The 27,818-nt window shown below is 39.9% G+C and overlaps 1 long non-coding RNA gene across 5 annotated transcripts; it reads right to left on the bottom strand.

The window, feature by feature from the left end:
• Nucleotides 1–1,145: 1,145 nt before the first annotated feature.
• LOC132637540 (uncharacterized) lies at nucleotides 1,146–27,818 on the bottom strand. 5 transcript variants are annotated; one of them, XR_009581563.1, is made up of 6 exons: nucleotides 27,661–27,818; nucleotides 26,762–26,901; nucleotides 26,566–26,646; nucleotides 25,697–26,480; nucleotides 25,410–25,580; nucleotides 20,078–20,339 (listed from the first exon to the last, which is right to left on the bottom strand). It is a non-coding gene; the product is annotated as an uncharacterized LOC132637540 (long non-coding RNA). The 5 variants fall into 5 exon arrangements; XR_009581562.1 differs by having other exon boundaries at nucleotides 20,079–20,339; nucleotides 25,697–26,170; nucleotides 26,357–26,646; XR_009581564.1 differs by lacking the exon at nucleotides 20,078–20,339 and adding an exon at nucleotides 1,146–1,300 and having other exon boundaries at nucleotides 25,697–26,646.

Here is a 27,818-nt window from a genome sequence, read left to right as displayed (position 1 = left end):
TCGAGGGTACATATCACATATGAGGAATAGAAAAGGAATCTGCCTCTTCATAAAATCAGACGGTGTTTTCCTTCGGAGAGACGAAACTGAAAAAGGTGATCTCATCAAGAAAATGAATCAGAAAAAAGTGGCAAAATCGGGTTCTACTTTTTTAACTTTACGTATTTATGAATTTCTGCCCTTTGAGATTTATGTGAAATTTATTTTCATAAATAATAAGATAGATAACACATACTTGTGATGTTCTTAAAATGCATATTAACGTTAAGAATGACATATTTGTTATGATTGGAATAGATTTGTCATTCTATGTCAAACAAAAAATTGACATTTTGACATAACTATATTGCATAAAGATCAGGTGAAGTTTACTTTCAAGTTATGGAATAATATATGTATAAATTACTTTATTTGAAATAATAATATACATACTTGAAAGTTGTTCTAACAATTTGAGAAGATCTAAAGAAAGTGATAATTTTATTATTAAATTGCTTTGGATTATGTAATGTGAAGACTTATAAAAATTAAAGTCCTTTAATATATATGTGTTAGAACAAAATGATATGTTAATAGTCCATATGAGTTTTGAAAAGATATTTGAAATATTTAAAGTGTGGGGATGTTTGACTTATAATTAAATTAGATGGGCATGGCCCGTGCTCACACTAACATAATTAAATTGTTGTTCCATCTCAGACCAAGCAATTGTAATGCACCTTTTCAGCAGTGATTTCTTACATGCATTTTTTTGTGTTGACACCACAGTTAAATCATATCCTCTTTTCGGTGTTGCTCAATCAAGAAGGGTCAAGTAGCATTAGAGAAAGTATGCCCAGTAAAGAAGAGCAGGTGCCAATGAAGAATAAGAAGCAGCACATGCAAAATAATAAGCAAAATGTAAGTCTTAAATGGATTTCTCTAATTAGTTGAGTCTATTTTAGTTTCGTCACATCTGTGGTGAAACCATCTTACTACCAACACTAACTCTACTAAGTCACCTACTACCTAAAATTAAGCATATAACATAATTCAATATAATACCACTACAATATGTGCTAAAAGCATAAATTTATATATATTTACAACATGTGCAAAAGACATAAAAAATACATTATTTAGTTGAACCATCTTCAATAGACATAATACCCCCTAATAAATATAAGAACTATTTGTATCTTTAAATACAACACAAGCATATTCAAATTCAACATTTACAATGAGCTGGAGCTGGAGTCCTAAGCTTAGCAGCCAATCTTCTGCATCCCAAAAATCACAACATTGGCAGATCTAGAGGTGCCTTGAAAAATAGATAAGTACAAATTAACTAAGTTGGACTTGGGAGAAGTGAAAAGATAGACATTTATTATGAATTATAAGTAAAAGGATGAACAAAAACTTCATATATGGGTCAAAGAATTCAAATATACTGTAGTGACCCTCCCGGTCGTTATGGAAAATCTAGGATCGCCCAACCAAATAGAATCTTTCCAAGGGTAGAATGAGCTAATAGAAACTCAATTGTAGAAGCCTAAGAGCTGGGAAATTGGTTTGTTTGTAATTATTGTTTGGTTGTGTTGAGTCTGTTGGGGGGTGACGTAGGAAATTAGACCTCCGTTAGGAATTCCGAGGTCACGGGTGAGCCCGTATGGTGTTTTTACATTTGTGTGCAAGCTTTGTTGTTGTTTGTGAGGCCTCGGAATGAAGTGTTGTGTGATAGAGTGAAAAACTGTGAAATTAGCAAGCTTACAGGCTCAGTGGTACCGTTGTGGCGGGGTATGTACCGCTGCGGCAGGGACGGTGTAGCAGCGGCCCTTTCGCCGCCGCGGTCATCTGAGAAATGAGGTGTCCGCTATGGTGGGCACTGCTGCAGCGGGACCAGGCTCGCCACAGCGGAGGGATAGTTTTGGAATGGTCCGCTATAGCGGGCACTTGCCCGCTATAGCAGGACCACTGCAGTGATGGTTGGACCGCCGTAGCGGTCGGCGGGGACAGAATCTCAATTTTTAAACACTTAGTTCCGAATTCTTTATTCATAAAACTCCAAAATAGTTCCCAACAAGCACCTAGGATGAAATTCTAAGCTAGGGAAAGAAAATCCTTGAGAGGTAAGTCTCAACTAATTCCTTCCATCATTACGCTTTCATCTCTATGATTATCATCCCCTTTATAGGTCTACAATGGTAAATTGGGAATAGTAATCCTAGAACCTAATAGACTTTCAATAGTTAGTGGGTTATGATTGTTATTGCGTCTTTATCATCTAATGGCTTGGGTTGTCACTTCCTAATCGAGAATTGAACCATTAGAGACATGGACTAACTGAATTGAGACTTAGGGTTTCATAAGGATGGTAGCTTGACCATATAAACTGCTTATAAGAGATAATTTGATTAAATAGCCTTGTAAATTGATAGTGCGTGGTTGCTAAGGCCAATGTTAGATTGATTTACACCTAGAAATCATTCACCATTAGAATGGGGTAAAGGGAAGGGTGTTCGTTGAATTGATTTTATGACTAGAGTGATTATGACTTATTTAGCATCTTAATTGCTAAACTTTGAGCATTTCGAGGCATTATGGAAGGGAAAGGCTATAGCGGAGTAATCTGCATTATTCTAGCTCTACAGTTGAGGTAGCTTATGGTCTACTTGAGTTAGAAATTGATTAATTGATTATGTGTTGTGAAATTGATAGGAGAAAGCATACCTAGTTTTTAACCATAATGTGTGTGGTTGAAATTCCTATATGTTATTGATTGAGTGATTATGTGGGCTTAGTGCCACTATGCGATATGTTGCGACCTACAGGTTGATGATAGACGTGGTGAGAAGTTAATATGATCTTCTTGGTGAAATTGAGGTACAAAATGGTAAATTGAGTACTAAAAGCGATGTGACAACAACTATGTATATATATGAAAAGGCTCAATTGAGCGGGGGTGAGGATGAGACCTAGATATGAACAGGCACATTTGACCGGGGGTGAGGATGTGTCCTAGTTGTGAGCTCGGGTCCGAGGGGTGAATTCGGAACGAGTGGTACATGGACACCATGGGTCCCCTACAGGTCATGACTATTGGGCAATGACACCAATTAGCATGTGTGTACACGAGGGGTCAGTGATTGAGTATTGAGAATGTTGTAGGTAGACTTATTTCCGTTGTTTGCTTCCATTGACTTGATTTTGATATCATTGGGTGACTTGATTGTTAATATTATTGATTGACTTGTTGTTGGGCTATCTGATTATGTGATGTTAACTAGTCTATCCGTTTTTGTAACGACCCGTCCGATCGTTATTTAATATTCCGCGAAATCATACCCAATCTAGGTCTATGATCGTAAATAGTAAGCCCTATGGGGTGTTTTAAGGATTAATAGTGAGAAAAATCAGTTTAAAAAAGAGTTAGAAGTCGTGGACCCAGGGTAGGAATTGGACCGGTATAGTGGCCAAGGGACCTCCACAGCGGTCCCGCTATAGCGAGACCTCATCCGTCGCAGTTGACGAGGCGGGGCAGTGGATGCGTTTTTGTTACTCAGTTTATATTTCACCCTCATTTTTTTTATAAAAGACCTTCCAAGGCTGCTATTAGGTTTTCACAAGAAGAAAAACCCTTGACACCAAGAGAAGAGGCTTTTTCCATCATTCTCCATATCTTTCCCCACAACTATCATCTCTCATGGATTTGGATAAAGGCTAGGAAGGCGAGCAATTCATGGAAATTCAAATAGCTACTCGTCATTGAGGTAGGTTATGGTTTACTTGAGTTAGAATTTGATTAGTGAATCGTAAATACATTTGGAATTGACGGGAGATTGCATGATTAGGTCTTCGGACACGGAGTTTAGATGGATATATTTCGAAACTAATGAAAGTTATGTGTAAATAGTAATCTAGGGTAACAACGAGTAATTATTTGAGTATTGAGTGCTATTATCGTTGAGGATTATGTGTTATGGAATTGGAAGTGATTATTCGTCATGGCTAGAAAGGGGTATTTCGTTGTTCGGAATATGTATGCCTAGGCATATTCGATTTCCGCTTTTAAATTCGAAGTACATTGAAATGATCTTATGATTGTCATTCCTATAACAAAGAGGATTGTATCAGGAGGACTGAAGGAAAGCATAGTAGTGCTACGCCCATTAAGGGCATGATTCTTGATTTTATTTTCATTCATTGGCATCATTGCATACATTGCATGTGGTATGAGGTAATACATGGAACAAAAAGTCTGAGCACGTGCGAGTTGAGTTATCCGATCGTATGGCCGAGTTGAGTTGAATATGAGGTACTACTTGATAGCCGATCATTAGCAGTAATGTAAAGGTAAGTGTATTCATATGATGTGGATCCGCGTCTGAGGTTCTTTCCAGAACGGATGATTTATGGCTCGGGTCCGATAAGTATCCGAAATGAGTGGTACATGGACACCATGGGTCCCCCTGCAGGTCATAACTACTGAGCAATGACATCAGTTAGCATGTATGTATAGCGTGATTGGGCCCTTGCATCGCATCTGCATTGCATTACATTTCATACTACTATGTCCTTATGTCTGTGTACCGTCAGTTTGTTATATTGCATTGTGCATCTTTTATGATTTTGTTGAGGTTTTGTAAGGTGGTGATTATTATGAAGGTAAGTGTAAGAACGAATTCTAGATGGTAAGTTTGTCCCATGGGTGCATCATATCATAGTAAGTGAATTGGATAGAAAAGCTCTACGGCTAAAAGTTAGAAATTAGATATTAGTGTAAATGAGGAGATGAAACTTAATTAATTGGCTTAAGGGAATATGGAATGGGATTTCAATGACTAGTTAGATGACCGAAAATTCTATAGGGATAAGCGAAGTGAATAACTGGGAGTAGAAAGGTAAGTTTGTGACGATATAATAATCTATGTTGAGAGTCTTGAGGGTTGTTGACTTATCTGCTTATCTTATTGACTTTATATTGTGTTGCGTGAGCTAATTTTAGTTGACCTATGATGCTTAACAGTACGTGTGGTGTACTGATACTACTCTTGCTATATCCTTTATTTGGGTGTAGGTATGTTGCAGGTTTAAGTTGAATTTTCTTCGTGTGGATTACCAGGCAATCCCCTACAGTCCCGCTCATCTCACTCCAGGCAGAGGCTGGGTCATTTATTTTATTTTCCTTGTGTAGTAGGAGCTCTTGTATTTGTCTAGACTAGGTCCCGAGAAGTTCTTTTCAATTTTCTCGTATTTAAAACAGAGTCTGTATGAGCTTTTACTTTTGATCTTTGTGATTTTTAAGAAATTGTTTATTATTAAACGGATGAATACTAGGTTGGTTTGTAAGGGTTCACCTACTAGTTTGTAATACAGTAGGTGCCCGCACGGCCCGTAAGTGGGGACGTGACAGTTGGTATCAGAGCCTAGGTTACCGGTCTCACAAGTACAAGAGCAAAATGTCTAGTAGAGTCTTGTGGAATGGTACGATGACGTCCGTACCCGTCCGCTAAAGGCTATAGGACATCTAGAAGTTTCCCTTCATTTATTCTATCGTGCTACCCCAATATGTCGTCTCCTAGTCAAATCCAATTGGTATCTGGTTGATTCCAATTGATATCTTGACGGGAAAATTGGTATCTGTCGATTCCAACTGGTATCTCTCTATGTTGGCTCAAGGAAGACCTTCCATGAGTAGGTGCGTGTTAATTGTGTGAACAAATGAAATTCCCCTGCTAATATAAGGTGTTACGGATTGTGTGCTTATTTTAGGGAGATTAGAAGGTTATTAGTGCATTCGAACTCGTTAGGTGAAAACTGTGTTGGTACGCGCCAATGCAAATGAGCGAGCCCCTACGCGACCTGAAGTGGTGGGCAAAATTTTCGCCCACTGGCACTATAGTACGGCTACAACAGTGAGGGGACTGCTACAGCGGGGTCGCTATAGCGAGCATCAGACTGCTATAGCGGATCCAAAATTTGGCAAAGTCCCGCTATAGCGAGACTGTCTTCGCCATAGCGGTACCGCCGCAGCGGTACCACGAACTAGTAAACCCCCCTTCTCTACTCTATTTTCCCAACCTGTGCAAATCATCAAAAAGTCAAGAAGAAGCCATTTCCCAAGCAAATACCTACATAAAAGCACCCGCACCAAAAACAACAGAAAGAAAATTATCCAAACATTCCAAAACAAGCCTAAAGCAAGAAATTGTTTGAAACATAAATCCCTGCCACGGCAAGGGATAACCAAAGCTGATAGAAAGGGGGGGGGGGGGGGGGGGGGTGTTTCTAAGCCACTCCTCGGCTAGTCGCCTCATCACCACCATCCTCTGAGTCGCTAGAGTCCTCGCTGCCGAGTCCGGACGCGCTAAGGAAGGAGAACTGGGGGGCATCTATGATGGTCACCTTGGGATGCTTTGCCTTCGGGACTAGGGCCTTCAAAAGGCCTTTAAAGCCTTTCCACATTCTCACAAACAACTTGTCCCTAGCCCAGCTTTTCTTCTTCTCCCGGTCCAAGTCCTCCCGGAGATCCACATGGGCCTGGGCCAAAGATCCATAGGCGCCTTGCAAGGCATCCACAACACCCCCCATCCTGGTCTGGGCATCCATATAGCCCTTCATTTGATCAGTAGTGAAATAGCCAGTACTAGTAGCACCACTAGACAACCCGGCCTCCATAGAAGGCCGTGCAAACCCCATCATAGCCACCTTCACTGTAGCCATATCTGCCTCCATGCGCTCCAAGGTACACAGGTTCTGTGAATGACAACTCCCGCCTTGTGGGCCATCGCTGTCATCATCATCGTTCGAGCCAACCCTATTTCTCTTGCCCCTGCCCTATGCTCCCTTGACCTTCAGTAGGTCAAAAGGGACATCACTCTCCACATAACGGTCCCTAGGCACCCTAGCATTACGGCATAGATGGGTAATCCGGAAGGGAAACATCAAACTTAGGCTAGCCTTAGCCATAGAACTCTGCCATTCCTCGATCACCTGTATCCCCACATTCACGGACACACCATCCAAAATACAAGCAACCACAAAGGCCCGGGGGTAAGTAATATCAGTAGTATTGCTCGAAGGGCTAACCTGTCGGGCAATGAGGTTCAGCCACCACCGAGCCTCTGGAGTGAAGTGTTAGCTCTTAATGGCAGAACGGGTGACACACTATGTAGCCTTCCTCCTCTTGGATTCTTTCACAAGCATCCTCACCAACCACAACCCATTCCCCTGATGGTCTTTAGCCCAAAGCTCAGCCTGTGAAGGATTGGGCAACCCATGAACAACATTAAAGGCCTCATTACCCACCTTTATGTTGACCTCTCAGATGGTAATCTCCGACTCTGGGGCAGTCCAATCAACGGTAGGGAGCATAGCATAGAACTCCCTACACCTGTTACAGTTAACATTCACCGGCTCCTCGACTAGCGGATCCCAACCGATGCGATGTAGAAGCTGAGAGAACTCTAGGGCCAGCTCCTCTACCTAGTCCATAAGAAAGGCCCGCTCCTTAGTCTATTGTTCCATGTAACGCCTCCTGCAATCATGGGAGGCAAACCTATTATATGCGGGGGGAGCTGGTGATTGCTGTCCTTATTATTGTTGTTTCGGTTGTTATTGTTATGGGTTCTCCATAGGAGAATGAGAGAATTAGCCTAAAAATGGAAAATCGAGTTAGAATATTGTGGCACTAAATTTAATAGTGATAGGTCACGCATGAAGTAGTTGAAAACCCAAATTTCAGTTTCTGCCTCAGGTAGCTTTGCTGCGGCGGTGGGATGACCGCTGCAGCGAAGCCGCTATAGCGACCATAGGGCTGCTACAGTGGACAAGGCTCCGCCATAGCGTTGCCTCGTCGTTGTAGCGGGCTCGCTATAGTGAGCAGGGGCCCGCTACAACGAGTACCTCCCAACCAAACAGGTCCGCTCCCAGCGACCAACCATCGCCGCAGCGGGACAGCTGTAGCGATGAAAGGTCTGCCGCAGCGGACCCGTCTTCCCCAAAACGAAACCCTCCAAACCTAACTTTTAGAAAACCCAAATTTCACCATAGTTTCCCTATTTTTGTCAAGTATCAAGTATTATGATAGCATACATGAGATTTACAACCTATAACACCCTATTCCAACTACAATGGGCACCAAAATTCTGAGGAAGAACATTGAAAAATTGCACCACTACAAAACATCCCCAACATAAACTACTCCATTTTAAGCAGATCTTTAGTATAAGGTGATGCTAGAGCAGTATGAACAATGAAATAACCCTCCATGATCCAAGAAAAATTCCCACCCCGAGAAATCAAAACCCTTGTTCAAGAAAACCAAAATTTTCTCTAATCTAGCAAGTTAAGCATGGAAATTTCAAAATAGAAGGCCATAATTAAGTTATAGGACAGTGAAAGAGAGCGCATACCTTGAAATAACGAGAGATCTGCAAGCTTTGCAAGAAAAGTGAACCTTGGGTGTAGAGAACTTTTTCTCTTTTCCTTAGTTTTTATGTAGTGTTTTAAGAATGGAGAGGGGTAGAGTGGTTACAAGGGGAGTGAGGAGGAATATGAGAGGACTAAGTAGTTAAATAGGGGGGATAAATTTCATGAGAGGGGAGGGGTTTTTCAGGTATAGGGAAAAGAATGGGAAGTAGGAGAGGTGAACTGAATTCACTCCATTTATTTTGAATCTGGTCGATGATCGCTGCGGTGATGGATTTACCCCTGCAACAGTACCGCTACAGCGGTCATCTGACCGCTGTAGCAGGCTGCATTTTTCCAACTTTGTCAAAAAATTTCCTTTTTCGTAACGATAACTCGAAATCCTGCCTCCTATGGTGTAGGGCCCAAGAGTGTGACCATTATCTCACCCCACGCCGTTCGGGGATGAACGGTGGTTTAATTAGTATCTGGTATAACGACCCGTCCGGTCGTTATTTAATATTTCGCCGAACCATGCCCAATCTAGGTCTATGATCGTAAATAGTAAGTCCCTTGGGGTGTTTTAAGGATTAATAGTGAGAAAAATCAGTTTTGAAAAGAGTTAAAAGTCGCGGACCCAGGGCAGGAATTGGACCGCTATAGCGGCCAAGGGACCGCCACAGTGGTCCCGCTATAGCGAGACCTCATCCGCCGCATCGGACGAGATGAGGCAGTGGATGCATTTTTGTTACTCAGTTTATATTTCGCCCTCATTTTTTATAAAAGACCCTCTAAGGCGGCTATTAGATTTTCACAATAAGAAAAACCCATGACACTAAGAGAAAAGGATTTTTCCAACATTCTCCATATCTTTCCCCACAACTATCATCTCTCATGGATTCAAATAAAGGCTAGGAAGGCGAGCAATTCATGGAAATTCAAATAGCTGCTCGTCAGCGAGGTAGTTTATGATTTACTTGAGTTAGACTTTGATTAGAGAATCGTAAATACTTTTAGAGTTGACGGGAGATTGCATGATTTGGTCTTCAGACACGGAGTTTGGATGGATATATTTCAAAACTAACGAAAGTTACATGTACATAGTAATCTAGGGTAACAACAAGTATTTATTTGAGTATTGAGTGCTATTATCGTTGAAGATTATGTGTTATATAATTGGAAGTGATTATTTGTCATGGCTAGAAAGGGGTATTTCGTTGTTCAGAATATGTATTCCTACGCATATTCGATTTCCGCCTTTAAATTCCAAGGGCATTGAAATGTTCTTATGATTGTCATTCTTGTAACAAAGAGGATTGTATCAGGAGGACTAATGGAAAGCATAGTAGTGCTACGCCCATTAAGGGCATGATTCTTGATATTGTTTACATTTATTGGCATCATTGCATACATTGCATGTGGCATGAGGTAATACATAGAACAGAAAGTCTGAGTACACGCCAGTTGAGTTATCCGATCGTATGGCCAAGTTGAGTTGAAAATGAGGTACTAGTTGATAGCTGATCATTGGCAGTACTGTAAAGATAAATGTATCTATATGATGTGGATCTGCGTCCGAGGTTCTTTCCAGAAGGGAGGATTTATGGCTCGGGTCCGATAAGTATCCGGAACGAGTGGTACATGGACACCATGGGTCCCCTGCAGGTCATAACTACTGAGCAATGACATCAGTTAGCATGTATGTACAGTGTGATTGGGCCTTGCATCGCATCTGCATGGCATTACATTTCATACTACTATGTCCTTATATCTGTGTACCGTCAGTCTATTATATTGCATTGTGCATCTTTTATGATTTTGTTGAGGTTGTGTGAGGTGGTGATTATTATGAAGGTAAGTGTAAGAATGAATTCTAAATGGTAAGTTTGTCCTATGGGTGCATCATATCGTAGTAAGTGAATTGGATAGAAAAGCTCTACGACTAAAAGTTAAAAATTAGATATTAGTATAAATGAGGAGATGAGACTTAATTAATTGGCTTAAGAGAATATGGAATGGGATTTCAATGACTAGTTAGAAGATAAAAAATTTTATGGGGATAAGAGAAGTGAATAACTGGGAGTAGAAAGGTAAGTTCGTGACGATATAATAATCTATGTTGGGAGTCTTGAGGATTGTTGACTTATCTGCTTATCTTATTGACTTTATATTGTGTTGCGTGAACTAATCATAGTGGACCTATGATGCTTACCAGTACGTGTGGTGTACTGATACTACTCTTGCTACATCCTTTATGTTATATCCCGTATTTTGTACGTTCGGATATTTCAAGGTAGTCGTGGTAAGTTAAGGGAATGACCATCTTTCAAAATTATTTTAATGTACAAGTTGGTTATGAATATTATTTATGAACATTATTAGTAAGAAAATATTGAGAGAGGCTAAGGGCAAAAAGGGAAAATTCGCAAAGTGGCTTATGGTAATATTGTGGAAGGCTAGGGGCAAAATGGAAATTTCACAAAATGTTCAAGAAAATTCTTGAAGAAGGCCACTTTGGCCGTGGGGTATATATATATATATATATATATATATATATATATATATATATATATATATATATGTGGAAAAGTGAAGACTAATAAAACAATTAGTCATCTTTTTTTTTTTTATTCTTAAGAAACTTCAAGAAGAGGGCATGTGTCTACATGTTATTGGAAGGAGCTATATATATATATGAGAGAGAGCTTACCAAGCAAGACATAATTGTCATGAAAATTCAAGAAAACTTGAAGAAAAAGAAGGGCCATATTCGGCCATGGATAGGGCAAATGATGCCATGAAAATTGATCAAGAAAAATTATTTTCTTCTAGTATTCCAACTAATTTGAAGGCACTAATTAACATGGAGTGATTGTTGGAGCAAGCAAAGCATTTGTTGTGCAAGTTGGAAACCTTAGCCAAGCCAAGAAGTTGAGTGAGAAAGGTATGTGTTCAATCCTCTTTTACATATGTTATGGATGGTTGTGTATGTTGTAGTGTGTAGAAATGGATAAAAATCATGAATTTGGTATGTTGGGGTGTTGGCCGAATATAGTTGCATTGTGTAGAACAAATGAATTGATTTTATTTAGTAGTTTGATTGTTGTGTTGTGGATTCCATGATGTAAAATGAGAATTTAATGGCTTGAAATGAAGTTGTAATCGTTGTGGTGTCGTGGTGGAAGTTAATGTGACACTAACATGAATTCTTATATTTGTATGAATGAAGTTGTTAATGTAAAATGTTGGTGGAATTCATGAATTTGGAAGTGAGACATTTGTTTGGAAGATTGTAAGTTGGGTTTTTGTGATTGAATTTGAAAGAAGGAAATAGGTTGTTATTGTCCTTGTTGGAATTGGAAGATTTCGGGTGAAGTAGTATGTTGATTGAGTCGTTTCGAATGTTATGTGAATTGAATTGAATATAAATGAAATGTCGTTAAATTGTATGACAAAGGTTGTTAATGTTAGAATGCGTCTTGAATTGATTGTTGATGTTGTTGGTATAATTGATGGTATTGTTGTTGATAGTTTGGCCGAGTTGAATTCTCGGATTGTTGATTGATGATTTGGGCCTAGTTAGATTCTCGGGGATGGTGTATTTACAGGGGAGATGCTGTCGAAATTTCGGCAGATTATAAATGAATTCATTTGAAGGATTAAGACAAGTATATGGTGATGAATCTAATGATTGCGTCAATCTTCTTGAATGTAGACTAGCGATAACGAGCTTGGACAATTAAGCGTAGCTAATAGGACGTGGAACAGGTATGTTGAGGCTTGTCCCTTTCTTTCAAAGGCATGATCCCGATGTTATGATTTCAAAATTGTTTCCATATCTTACTTGTTTTTTTTTAAGTTAGATGTTTATGATTCCAAGGCACGATTCTCTTCCCGATAACTCGTAAATGTTTTTCCAAAGTGTCCGTATTCTACCAAAACAGAGATTTATGATTTTGTAAGCTCTTATGACAATGATGATGGATATGTTTCACAATGACAATGATAATGACAAGGATGAGAATATTTCTATGATAACTATGATAAGAATGATTTCATGTTCGAAAGGTACTTGATATGATTATTGTTTTGATTTTCCAAAAGTGGCTTCCGAAACGTTCGTAGAAGGTTCTGTACTTCAAACGCTCATAACTTTCTTATACTAAGTCGGATTGACCCGAAACTTGTTTCTGAGCCTTCATGTGTCGATTTATGTACGTACCCATCGAGTCTTAACGCTGCTATTCGTTGCTAGTCTCACCTTATAATAATTGTTCCTTCAAGGTGAGACAAAGCCATGATGATTATTCCATAATATAATCGGAGGTTACTGACCTTACGTCACTCCGATAGATACATGACTTTCTTTGGGCTCTCCTGCATGCTACTTATATGATATATGTATATGTATATGTATATGGGGAAGATGGGGAAAAGGGACATATGTTGCGCTATAGACGCATTACCACCTGGTCAGTTGGCGTAACTTATCATCCCGGACGCGGGATGCCCGGACGCGGGACATATGTGGGGGAGCCGATGTGGTTCGGCGCTATGATATGTTCTATTTTCTACATATGGACAAGAAATGTTTTACAAAGAAAGCTAAGCATGCATGGCATCCGCCCTAAGAGGCACCCATACGTACAGGTTACTCTTCTACCTCATGATATGCTCTATATTTCCATTATGTTATTATTCATATTTATATTCCTTACTATATTATTATTCATGCCTTACATACTCAGTACATTGCTCGTACTGACCCCCTTTCCTCGGGGGCTGCGTTTCATGCTGCGCAGGTACACCCAGATGAGTAGAAGCTATTATAGAAGATGTTCCAGTGGAGTTGGCAAGCTCCATTTTCTCTGGGGTGTTGCCAGGTCAGGGTACTATGCTATGATGTCTTGTTCGAAGTTAGAGACTTTGCAGACAGAGTCGTGGGTATAGAGTGTCGGTATTGTAAACGGCTCAACCAGCCGATGTGTCATCTTATGTTATGTTATAAAGTCCATGTGATTACAGATTCCATTTGATTTGAGTACAAGGGAAAAGAAAGATTCTGAAAGCTTACTATGTATTTCTTTCTTATTCGATTTAAGAGTCCAAAGATATTATGCATGTAATAAGAGTCAGCGGGTTCGCTCGGCTCCGAATATGGGATCGGGTGCCCATCACACCCTAGTAAAGTCGGGGTGTGACACTTTCTTAGGTGTAGGTGTGTTGCAGGTTTAAGTTGAAGTTTCTTCGTGTAGATTACCAGGCATTCCCCTACAGCCTCGTTCATCTCACTCCAGCAAAGGCTGGGTCATTTATTTTGTTTTCCTTGTGTAGTAGAAGCTCTTGTACCTGTCTAGACTAGGTCCCGGGAAGTTCTTTTTAGTTTTCTCGTATTCAAAATAGAGTCTGTATAAGCTTTTACTTTTAATCTTTGTGATTTTTAAGAATTGTTTATTATAAAACGGATGAATACTAGGTTGGTTGGTAAGAGCTCGCCTACTAGTTAGTAATATAGTAGGTACCCGTACGGCCCGTAAATGGGGGTGTGACAATTTTATTAATTTTATGATTCATGCATGATGCTAATCTTAGTCGGCTTATGATATCTACCGGTACATAGTGTTTGTACTGATACTGCCTTGTTGCATTCTTTTGAGTGCATATTGGGATCCAGAGACAGCTACCCGACCTCATATTTAGCGTTAAGGCCATTTGCTGCCAGATTGAGGGTGAGCTTATATCCATGCCAGACCGCCCGAAGTCTTCTTTTTCCTAATGTCTATTTCCATTCCAGACATTGATGGTTATTTATTTCTGACAGTATACATTCCTTAGACATGTTTTAGATTAGAGTCCTTGTACGGTGACTTTCGGATTTTGAGGTTGTAATAGTTAAGGCTTCCACATTTATGTTATTATGTTATGGCATGACTATTTATTGATTTATATTGTGTTTAACTGTTATGAATTGGTTAATTAAAAATGGACTTGAATGAGTAGATGGATAGGCATATTGGTTCGGCCACCAAGAACTAGTGTGGGTGCCAATCATGGTGGGTTCAGTCGTGACAGAGTTGGTATCAGAGCTTTACGTTTATCGATCTCTCCGTACAAGGACATGTCTAGGGGAGTCTTGAGGGTCAGTATGGAGATGCCTATACTTATTTTCGAGAGGCTACCGAGCACTAGGAAAATTTCCTTTTCTTTCTTTCTTTCTTTCTTTCTTTCATGCTACTTGATTCCAATTTGTATCTAACTATCCTTCATTCTCTTGCAGATGGCGAGAACACGTGCGACAGCAGCCAGAGGTAGAGGAGCAGGTAGAGGGGCAGCACCGGCTGGGGGCGGAGTCCCAGCAGTTGATCCTGTGCCTCCAGTAGCTCTTAATGAGGCCGCGGAAGATGCAGCTGCACCAGCTCAGCCAACAGCAATGCCAGTTCCGGCAAGGTGCTGCAGCTGCTCCAAGTGTACCAGATGCGATGGCTTAGGTGCTGAACTGGTTGCATGGATTGACCAGAGCAATACTAGTCGTTCCAACAGGTAGGGGTGCAGAGATAGCAGCCTCAGGTCCAGACAGAGTTCAGGCTTCGGGAGTTCAGTATGTCACAGCAGTGGCACCTCGCTTGGATGAGGTTTCGGATTTCGAGGCTTTTTCGAGGCCAGTTCAGGGTCGGTGATGACCGGTGAGGAGATTTTGGAGGTTTACTAAGATGAAGCCTCCGATTTTCTATGGTACTGAGTCAGAAGATGCATACGAGTTCATTATAGATTGTCATGAGAGGCTCCATAAGATGGGGGTTGTGGACAAGTATGGTGTTGAGTTTGTGACCTTTCAGTTCTTGGGTGATACCAAGTTGTGGTGGAGGGCATATGTGGAGTGCAGGCCAGCTGGGTCACCTCCGCTGACTTTGGTTCAATTCTATTCAATGTTTCTAGATAAGTATGTTTCGGGTACTCTGAAAGATAGGAGGAAGGATTAGTTTGCTAATATTGATCAAGGGAACTCATCTGTTGCCGTTTATGAGTCCTGTTTCCATTCATTGTCCTAATATTCTCTTCAGTTGCTGCCTACTGAGGAGGAAACGATCAGGCATTTCGTGAAAGGATTGAATACTGGACCCCAGCTGTCAACTCTTCAGCTTGTAGCCATTGGGGCGTCATTCCATGAGGTAGTGAAGCATGTCCGTGTTGTTGAGGGGATTAGACAGGAGAGTCATGCAAAGCAGGTAGAAAAGAAAGTCTGAAGGCGTGGGAATTTCAGCAACTCCTTCTCAAGGGGTCAGAGTTCACAGATATATTCAGGGCGTCCAGTTCAGTCCGTTATGCAAGTGTTGGCTGGGGTCTATTAAGGGCTTCTGTTTAGTGACCTACGCTGGACCGTTCTTGTTACAAGTATAGTGAGCCAGGGTATATTAGGAGGTTTTGCCCCAGACTCAGACAGAGTGGTCAGGGGACTCATTATCAGGCTCCTCGAGCTCCATTTGCACTAGATATAGGAGGCAAGGATCATGCACTGGCAGGGTGGGGTGGCCACACCGCGAGTAGAAGTGGCGCTCAGCCTAACCGAAGCGGTCCTCGGGCAGGCAGAGGTGGACAACAGCCTGGCAGAGGCGGGGCTCAGACTGGACAAGGTAATCAAAATGGATCACATCCTATAGGAGGACGCAGTCACTTGTACACTTTCCCAGGTAGACCCAAGGCTGAGTCCTCTGATGCTGTCATAACATGTGTTATCTCAGTTTATGATCGGATGGCTTCTGTTTTATTTGATCCGAGTTCTACCTTTTCATATGTGTCTTCATATTTTGCTTTGGGTTTGGATATGATTTGTGATACTCTTGATGCCCCTATCTATGTATCTACTCCGGTCGGGGATTCTGTGGTGGTAGATAAAGTCTACTCTTCTTGCGTGATTACATGTATAGGATATAGTACTTGGGGCGGATTTAATGATCCTAGAAATGGTAGATTTTGATGTAATCTTGGGCATGAGGTAGTTGTCCCCGCATTATGCAATTCCCGATTGTCACTCTAAAATCGGTAACTTAGCTATGCCCGGGGCACCTAGACTTGAGTGGAAAGTTAACCTTAGTCCCCTCCCTAAGAAAATCATATCTTTCGTTCGTGCTAAGAAGCTAATGAAGAAGGGTTGTTTAGCTTATTTGGCACATATCTGTGATACCAGCGCACATACTCCATCTATTGATTCAGTTCCAGTGGTACGCGAGTTTGCGGATGTGTTCCCCCTAGACTTGCCAGGTATACCACCTGACCGTGGCATTGACTTTCGAATTGATTTAGACCCAGGGACTAGACCTATCTCTATGCCATCTTATAGGATGGCGCCAGCAGAATTAAGGAAATTGAAAGAGCAATTGCAAGATCTCTTGAGTGAGGGGTTTATTCGCCCGAGTGCCTCTCCTTGGGGTGCTCCCGTGTTATTTGTTAAAAAGAAGAATGGATCTATGCACATGTGTATTGATTATCGTCAGCTGAATAAGGTTACTATCCAAAACAAGTATCCCATTCCCCGTATTGATGATTTGTTTGATCAGCTACAGGGAGCTTCTGTGTTCTTTAAAATTGACTTAAGTTCAAGGTATCACCAGTTAAAGATTCGGGCAGAAGATGTTCCTAAGACAGCCTTTAGGACCAGGTATGGGCACTATGAGTTCTTAGATATGTCTTTCGGGCTTACTAATTCCCCAGCTGCGTTCGTGGATTTGATGCACAACGTGTTTAAGCCCTATTTAGACCCTTTTATGATAGTGTTCATTGATGATATCCTGGTGTATTCTAAAAGTAAGGAGGAGCATGAGAATTATTTGAGGATTGCTCTTGGGGTATTGCGGGAGAAGAGGTTGTATGTTAAGTTATCCAAGTGTGCATTTTGGTTGTCTTCTGTGTCCTTTTTGGGGCATGTAATTTCAAAGGAGGGTATTATATTGGATCCGCACAAAATTCAGGCAGTCAGCGAATAGGCTAGGCCCACATCAGTGATCAAAATCGGTAATTTCGTGGGTCTGGCTAACTATTACCGACAGTTTGTCAAGGGATTTGCCTATATGCCTTCTCATTTGACCTGTTTGAGTCAGAAAGGGGTACAGTTTTAGTGGTCCGATGAGTGTGAGGAGAGCTTTCAAAAGCTCAATACATTGTTGACGACAACTCCTATTTAGCATTGCTCGAGGAGGGCAAGGATTTTATTATTTATTGTGATGCTTCGCGCTCTGGTTTGGTTGTTGTTTTGATACAGTTAAAGAAGGTTATTGCTTACACTTCTAGACAGCTAAAAGTGCATGAGAATAACTATCCTACTCATGACTTAGAATTGGAAGGAGTGGTGTTTGCGCTTAAAATCTAGAGACACTACTTGTATGGTGTCCATTGTGAGGTGTACACTGATCATCGCAACTTGCAGCATGTGTTCACTCTGAGGGATCTGAACTCTAGGTAGCGTAGATGGACGGAACTGCTGAAGGATTATGACATCATCATTTTGTGTCATGCTAGTAAGGCAAATATGGTGGCTGACGCGTTGAGCAGAAAGTCAGCTAGTATGGGCAGTCTAGCTCGTTTGATCTCTTTGGAGCGTCCGTAAGCATGAGAGGTTCAGACTCTGTCTAACAGTTTCATAAGGTTGTATTTCTAAGTTTCATAAGGTTGGATATTTCTAACACGGGCAGGGTGCTGGCTTGTGTTGAGGCTTAATCATTGTTTCTGGAGCAGATTAAGGCTAGGCAGTTTGTGGATACAAAATCTTGTAAAATTCGTGACAAGGTGTTGCGTAGTGAGGCTAAGGAGGCCGTGCTCGACGAAAAGGGGGTGTTACAGATTAAGGGAGAGTTTGCGTTCCACGTGTGGGTGATTTGATCAAGACTATTCTGGCAGAGGCTTACCGTTCGAGGTATTCCATTCATCCTGGTGCTACTAAGATGTATCGAGATCTGAGTCAACACTACTGGTGGACTAGGATTAAGCGTGATACAGTGGAGTTTGTTGCTCAGTGTTCGAACTGCCAATAGGTGAAGTATGAGCATCAAAAACCAGGGGTTACACTTCAGAGGATGCCCATTCCTGAGTGGAAGTGGTAAAGAATAGCAATGGATTTCGTGGTTGGTCTTCAGAAGACGTTGGGGAAGTTTGATTCTATCTGGGTTATTGTTGACAGGTTGACTAAGTCTGCTCACTTTATTCCGGTTCGGATAACTTATGACGCGGAGAAATTAGCCAAGATCTGCATTAGTGAGGTGGTTAGCTACACGGTGTTCCTATCTCCACCGCGTTCGACAGGGACACAACATGCACATCTTAATTTTGGGAGCATCTGCATGAGGAATTGGGTACTAATTTGGACCTTAGTACAGCTTTGCCCCCGTCAGACTGATGGGCAGTCTGAACGGACTATTCAGGCTCTTGAGGATATACTTCGGGATTGTGTGATAGACTTTGGTGGTCATTGGGATCAGTTCTTACCATTGGCCGAGTTCGCATATAATAATAGCTACCACTTGAGCATCGACATGACTCCATTTGAGGCGTTGTATGGGAGGAGATGTAGGTCTCCTATTGGTTGGTTCGATGCGTTTGACGTAAGACCTTGGAGTACTGACCTTCTGAAGGAGTTATTAGAGAAGGTGAAGGTGATTCAAGCTAAGCTTCTGGTAGCAAAGAGTAGGCAAAATGAGTATGCGGACCGTAAGGTCCGTGATCTTGAGTTTGGGGAGGGAGAACAAGTGTTGTTGAAAGTCTCACTCATGAAGGCTATGATGAGGTTTGGGAAAAAGGGCAAGCTTAGCCCGAGATTCATTAGGCCATTTAAGATTCTTAAGCGTGTGGGGGAGGTAGCTTATGAGTTGGCTTGACCTCCGGGCTTATCAGACATTCATCCAGTATTTCACGTTTCGATGTTGAAGAGGTATCATGGCGATGGTTCGTACATAATCCGTTGGGACTCAGTTTTGCTAGATGAGAACTTGCAGTATGAGGAAGAGCCTGTTGCTATCTTAGATAGAGACGTTCGTAAGTTGAGGTAGAAGGACATAGCTTCCGTGAAGGTTCAGTGGAAAAATCGCACAGTTGAGGAAGCAACTTGGGAAACAGAATCGGATATGCGTAGCAAGTGTCCTCAGCTTTTAGCTGAGACAGGTACCTTTTTCTTAGATTCCTCATCCTTGTCCGTTCGGGGACGAACAGTGTTTTAATTAGTAGCTGATATAACGACTCTCCCGATCGTTATGTAAAATCTAGGATCGCCAAACCAAATAGAACATTTCTAGGGGTAGAATAGGCTAATAGAAACTCAATTGTAGAAGCCTAAGAGCTGGGAAATTACGCTTGAGAGGTAAGTCTCAACCATTCCTTTCATCATTACGCTTTCATCTCTATAATTATCATCCCCTTTATGGGTCTACAATGGTGAGTTGGGAATAGTAAACCTAGAACCTAATAGACTTTCAATAGTTAGTGGGTTATGATTGTTACTGTATGTTTATCATCTAATGGCGTGGGTTGTGTCACGACCCAGCTGGGGGCCGCGACGGGTACCCGGGGCTAACCACCGAGCACCGCTCGCTCTACTACTCACCTTACTCGATTAATGCCCTTTTTATTTTTTTTAACTCAAGCACGGAAAAGTCATAGTTTATAGGGAAACATAATTTCTCTTATATATATATATATATATATATATATATATATATATATATATATATCTTTGGTATATCAAAATAATAAGTACACATATACATGAAAAATGTGAGACCATACTACCCACACTGCGCATCTACGAGCCTCTACTGACATATTGTACATATAGACGGAACAAGACTCCGTCGGGCCCAAAATGTATATACACCAAAGGAATAGTCATAAGCACCTCCGAACAATGGAGTGCTTTCAGTCCGCTGTCAGCTCCTAAGAATCTGGATCAAGCTCGCCTCCCTGTCTACCTGTGGGCATGAACACAGCGTCCAAAGAAAATGGACGTCAGTACGAATATTGTACTGAGTATGAGAGGCATAAATAATGAAGAAAGACATTAATAGTATAATGAGAACATCAATGTGAAACATCTGGACCCGACTGACATTCATAAATGAAATAATGCATGCTGTCTTACTCATACTTATCATCATAACATGTATGCATCATATGCAAGCTGCCCGTCCATATCGGAACGGTGTGATAATCAATAACATTAGCCCGCGTCCAGGCCTCCCGCGTCCGGGGTACCATCTCATGCTGCCCACTAGTGGTGTCTGCCCATGCCAGAAGGTCATGGTGTATCCGTATAGCTGCCCGCCTCAGCGGTGACTGCCCGGCCAACTAGGCTCGGTGTGAAATGCTCATGCCATGCTTATCATTAAATAATCATAATAATGTGCTCATTATAAAATACTTATCTCATCATAGTACCTGCATAAGACTCGAGATTAACTTTACTCTACCGGGGTGACGTAAGGTCGTGATCCCCCGATTACATTATGGAGCAATCATGGACATTCTGCCTCACCTTGAAAGAACTAGCACATAAGGTGAGTGTAGGCAATGAATAACATCATCATCATTCTAGCATCATCATATCGTGTCTCTTATCTCATATAAGCATTTATGGAAGTAGGCTTTTAACTTTTCGGAATATAGGAACTCATGAAGAAGATAGGGATTCGAGTTATAAGATTCATGCAGTTAGAAGGAAAGGACTAGCCTCACATACCTTGTCGCTTAGCTACGTTATCGATCCCTTGTCTTCCTTCAAGGTCACGTCGTTACCTTTACGAGAGAATTGGACTAACATTAGTTAATCGACTTAAGAGAATGCGTCACTATTTCTAGAGAAAATTGGGCAGCACTTCCTTTATTTGTACTACTTTTCCCATCGTCTATATCAATTCCCAATGTTCACCACAACATCCACAATATTACAACCAACAACCATCATTTATATCTATTCACCATATTTCACCATTTCCCTCCAATTTTCCCACATTTATCCGTATAGCTCATTATTGTGTTCTCGCACCTTTAATACTTGTTTCATGATATAAACATCATTAATATCGTATTCGTAATCCTAACACTTCAACATTCACGATTCAATCCCACTATCATCCAATGATGACACTATTCATCCATTCAAGACCCATTTTCCATGTCTTTCTACCATTCAAGCTTCCTAGCCTCCTAATACCTTAAATAACATGATAAAGTGTTGAAACATACCTTAGATAATAGTTGAACAAGTCTTGAGTTGGAATGCTTCACTTTGGCCAAACCCTAGTTCCACCTTCTATGGAATTTCTTGCCTTAAATGATCCTTTTGATGTGTTCTTACACTAGGTTTTTGTGGATTGATGATATTGATCCTAGATTTCTACTTGAAGTCTTGTTTTGGAAGAGTATGGAATGTTCTAGAGAGAGAGAGGGTCGTGGAGTGAGAAGAGGAAATGAGAAAATGAAACTTGGATCATATTTTTATAAAATGCAAATCAGTCCCGATGCCATTTTACGGTCCATTATACGGTCCGTATAATTGACCGTAAAACTGATCCAGTGGCCACTCTTCTCTGTGTCAACTTGACGGTTCATTTTACGGTCCGTCAAACCATTATACGGTCCGTATAACCTACCGTAAAACTCACCCTTCAGCAGTCTCTTCTGTGACACTTCTGCGGTTCATTATATGGCCGTAAAACCCTTTTACGGTCCGTATAGTTGACCGTATAACCCACCAGTTCACTGAATCTCATTTTCTCCACTTCGTTTCATCTCTGATCCTTATGGAACCTTCTTAACAATTGTTCAACACTTCGATACCAATCTACAGGACGTTATCACTCGTCTCCAAAACACCGCATACGCTATGTCCTTTGCTAGCCTACTCACTGTACACTAACGGAAAAATTTCCGAGGTGTAACAGGTTGTCACTTTGTAATCGAGAATTGAACCATTAGAGACATGAACTAAGTGAATTGAGACTTAGGGTTTCATAGGAATTTTAGCTTGACCATATAAACTGCTTATAAGAGATAATTTGATTAAATAGCCTTGTAAATTTATAGTGCGTGGTTGCCAAGGCCAATGTTAGATTGATTTACACCTAGAAATAATTCACTATTAGAATGGGGTAAAAGGGAAGGGTGTTCGTTGAATTGATTTTGTGATTAGAGTGATTGTGACTTATTTAGCATCTTAATTGCTAGACTTTGAGCTTTCCGAGGCATTACGGAAGGGAAAGGCTATAGCGGCGTAATTTGCATTGTTCCAACTCTACAGTTGAGGTAGCTTACGGTCTACTTGAGTTAGACTTTGATTAGTTGATTGTATGTGTTGTGAAATTGATAGGAGAAAGCATGCCTAGTTTTCAAGCATAATATGTGTGGTTGAAATTCCTATATGCTATTGATTGAGTGATTATGTGGGCTTAGTTCCACTATTCAATATGTTGCGACCTACAGGTTGATGATAGATGTGGTGAGAAGTTAATGTGATCTTCTTGGTAAAATTGAGGTACAAAATGATTAATTGAGTACTGAAAGCGATTTGACAACAACTATGTATATATATGAAAAGGCTCATTTGACCGGGGGTGAGGATGAGACCTGGATATTAATAGGCACATTTGACCGGGGGTAAGGATGTGGCCTAGTTATGAGCTCGGGTCCGAGGAGTGAATCCGGAACGTGTGGTACATGGACACCATGGGTCCCCTGCAGGTCAAGACTATTGCTCAACGACCCCAATTAGCATGTGTGTACACGAGGGGTCAGTGATTGATAATTGAGAATGTTGTAGGTAGACTTATTTCCATTGTTTGCTTCCGTTGACTTGATTTTGATATCACTGGGTGACTTGATTGTTAATATCACTTGGTTGACTTGTTATTGGGCTATCTGATTATGTGATGTTGAATGGTCTTTCTATTTTATTGATTTTTTGATTCATGCATGATACTAATCTTAGTCGACCTATGATATCTATCGGTAAATAGTGTTTGTACTGAGACTACCTTGCTGCATTCTTTTGAGTGCAGATTTTGATCCAGAGATGTTACCCGACCTCATATTTAGTGTTGAGGCCATTTGCTGATAGATTGAGGGTGAGCTTATATCCATGCCAGACCGCCCGAAGATCTTCTTTTTCCTAATGTCTATTTCCATTCCAGATATTGATGGTTATTTATTTCTGACAGTATACATTCCTTAGACATGTTTTAGATTAGAGTCCTTGTACGGTGACTTTCGGATTTTAGGGTTGTAATAGTTAGGACTTCTGCATTTACATTATTATGTTATGGCATGACTATTTATTGATTTATCTTGTGTTTAACTGTTATGAATTTGTTAACTAAAAATAGACTTGAATGAGTAGATGGTTAGGCGTATTGGTTTGCTCACTAGAAATTAGTGTGGATGCCAATGATGGTGGGTTGGGTCGTGACATATACATTCATACAAATTTGAAAAAAATGATAAATTAGATAATTAACTATTTATTCAAGTAATGAAAACTACCAGAGAAACCATCAGAGATTTGTGTCCAGGTAGTTGGTAAAGGGAAACAAAGAATACATGATTTGTTATCAGATTTCATGATGTCCTTCTCCTTATTCATTCAAAAATAATAACAAAATAACAGTACACTACGTCTAGATTCACTCTAGTATAATTTGAAATCTCGAAATGTTAAATCAAGGTATTAGGAACACATTAAAAGATAAAGATAAGCTTGGTTAGTGTTTACTCTATCCTAAGGGATATATATTTTGTACCATACTTGATGTTTACATGGCTGCTCACACCAGTTAAGTAAAGGCAGCTGAAATATTTATATAAGCTAAAATGATATATCAAAAAGAATTGGATGTACAACGACTAATTCAATTAAATTAGTAGAAACTTGTGGAGAAACCAGAACATGTTTTTTGGTTCAATATGTCAGATAGTTTATGGTTGGAAAACTTATAAGAAGTAGTTTAGCAAAATAATTGCTTTTAACACTTGCTGCCAGTCCCATTCGCTGATAGTACAAACCAGTTTTGTATTGTTTCTATATTTTGAGTAGTCTCATTTGATCCTCATAATATAATCCTATATTGTACTTGATTCTTTGTTTTTCTTTGTCACCCTCTACACCTCTTTTTATCCTAATGGAGGACTTCTAACGCATATTTTTGGCTAGATGTTTTTCAACTATGATAGAACTGTGCATTTATCTTTTCACTACTAACAGCTAAAATTATCATCCCACAATATTGTATTTTTAAATGTTTTCAAGTTATTACATTGAGTAATCACTCATAATATAGTCTTGCTTCCCAATACCAAATAGGAGAAATAGAGGGGACACAACATTGTATTTTTAAATGTTTTCAAGTTATTACATTGAGTAATCAACATAATATAGTCTTGCTTCCCGCTACCAAATAGGAGAAATAGAGGGGAGAATTATTTCAAAAGTCACCTGTAGTGGGGAGAAGATAATTGTAACCTCATGATTTTAAGGTCACACTATACTCAACTACAACCTGTTTCAAGACGTAACATGAAAATGCTCAACTTCAACTTTGGGTTCATCAGCTCTGAATTTTGAAATTGCACTTGAGAGCTATTCAACTCATAAGGAAATATACAACAGAGTAATCCTAATAAAACAACATTCCTTTGTGTTCTGAAAAATTGTTCTAATATTTTCACTCCACATACTAATATCATAAAAGTAAGTTTAGTCATAACCTATCATAAAAGTAGGTTTAAAATTCGGCTGCAGATTTTGTCTTACTATTGTTTTCACAATATAGAATACATAAATTAGTGTGCCAATCCAACAACTTTTCAATAGGTGTACAAAGACATACAAACAAAAAGAGAGAACACATCAAATTGAGAATGATGATACATGAGATGAAACATTCATGTACTGATGTACTAATTAATCACTAAAGATGAAAGTCAAATGTTTAGACTTGGAGACAACATATAGCAATTTAATTTTAACAAAAGGCGGCATATTTACTTACTTGTAAATGTGGAACATTGAGACCGCAAAAAAGCTGAATAACCTGCATATCATTTACTTCATCCTCCTTAGTTTTCAATGATTGTTCCACCCTACTGAGCGAAGTTGCAGAGAATCCAAAAAACTTCTCTTTTCCGATAAGCAAAATTCACAAAAAAAAGGAAGATACTCCCTGCAATTAGACAACATAAAGACAATCAGAAAGAAAATTTAAGTTACATTACATCTCAATTGTGTCAATTCAAAAGTCATATTGAAGCTCAACTGTAGTTATTTGAGTTGACTGACCTTTTACAACTTTTGTGTTGGTGTGGGTGGTTGAAATTTCAGCCCTTATTTTGAAGATTCAGATGCAATAACTGCTTCTTCCATGTCTACCTCACTTATGCTTAGCGGCTCGACTTTTTTACTATTCCTCTCATTCATGCTAGGTGGAAAGATCGGTTCCCCTTCAACGTAGGACATAATTGATACAACTGTCTGTGCGTCGTTAGAGCTTCTCCAGGATGACTTTCTTAATTGAATTCAGAACTGTCTTGGTCTTGGTCACTACCCAGTGTAATCCCACAATAGTGGGGTCTGGGGAGGGTAAGATGTACGCAGCCTTACCCCTACCTGGGTAGGGAGGCTGTTTCCGATTGACCCTCAGCAACCCTCCTCCTTTATCCGGGCTTGGGACCGGCAATGTGAGCGAGCTCACACAGGCGGAGTTGAATTCAGAACTGTCTGTCCGACAACATTTTATGTTGGCAGGAGCTAGTTCTGAAAACGGAAAGAGTCATTTCTTAGATTTTGATAAAATATCTCATAAAGATGAAGCTAATATTAATGTTTATACATATGGTGTTTTGCATGCTAAAATGATTTATTGTGGCTGCACAACTTTGGCAGAAATAGGAAACTAAAAACATATATAAAGTATACTAATACATATAAATAAGGGGCAACCTTGACGTTAGTCGTGTCAAATATATATTCTGCTCTCATGAAGAGCATTTTTTCAACTGGATCACTAGAAATAAATGTTGTTAGCAAGCCATTACCATCAATAAGATAAACTTGGACGGTACACCTGAAACCATAGCGAGTTTAATACTTGCACACATATGCTATATTCTGCAGAAATGAAATTTATATGAATGGCGAAAACATAATACCGAGGCACTCATATTGTCTGTCATTACACTTCTTGCATTCAAATTCCCTTGTTCCTTTCGTGCGCGTTTTCTGTTTGCAGCCTGAACAGTCAAGCACACAAAACTTCTGAGGGTCATTTGATATAAACATTTCTTCCTCAATGTAGAAAATTCCATTATAAAGAAAATTAGATGCTACTACTATAGATGATATTACCTCTTCATCTTCCAAAAAATCTGATTTTCCTCTCAGGGCTTTCTCGCTTGCGACTCATGTCCACTATTTGGACTTTGCAAGTCCAATTTGGTGTGTCAATTGTTATTCGGTCGATGTTGAATCTCGGTGCCATGTGTTTCCTAAAGATATAACTTTATGATAATATCCACAGGAAAAGTTATACAAATAATTAATATAGCATGACTTCTGAGAGAGATGCACCAAATAAAGTTCTTGTGAAAAAATAATGCGAGAAGAATAAGAAGGGGGGAACCAATTTCCAAACATCCATGAGTAAATCCGACCAAATTAGGAACATGCAAGTTATAAATCCTACAATAAACTACCAAAAAATAGAATATCTATCATATACCCACCAAAGTACTGGAAACAAAATACCCAACAAAGAAAAGAAAGATTTTTTATCACCACAATCAGCAGAAACACCAGAGAAATTGAAAGCGAATGAGGCTTATGCTCATTAAAAAAATAAAAATAATCTCAAGCATAGAGAAGAAAACATGTATGCAGAGGTGCATTCTTATTTAAGAAAACAAACACATAGAGATGGATATGGGTGACAATTGAAAAGTTTACCAAAGAAGTGCATCTCTCTCATGAGTTAGATCAGACACATTTATGATATTTTTAATCAAAGAATGCCATAAAGTGAAAATTTAGTTCTACCCACTCCAAAGGAATAAAAAATTAACATTCAAAATCAGATAGAATTTCATACACGCATGTAGAAATTTAGCAATAAATTATGCAAAAGAATAAATAAACCAACATTGAATCAAATTTGGAGGAACTTTAGAACATGGATTTATGAAAGAAAAAGAGAAGAAAACTCAAAATATACAGATCCAGAGAAGCCCAGAAGAACTTAATAAACTCACCCAATAAATGACCACCTTGAAATAGCGAAGCAAAAAAGAAAATCGGAGAGAGCAGCCGAGTAGAGAGAATCGGAGGAGCGAAGAGTTATAGTATGTCTGAAGTTGTGAAGTAAACGTGGTTTGATAAAGCAAAAGTGTGGTACAAGTGTCAATTAGCT

This window comes from Lycium barbarum, chromosome 1, assembly GCF_019175385.1.
Source record: "Lycium barbarum isolate Lr01 chromosome 1, ASM1917538v2, whole genome shotgun sequence".
NCBI lineage: Eukaryota > Viridiplantae > Streptophyta > Magnoliopsida > Solanales > Solanaceae > Lycium > Lycium barbarum.
Note: the sequence above shows the minus strand (reverse complement) of the source record. Positions and strands in the feature narration are given on the sequence as shown.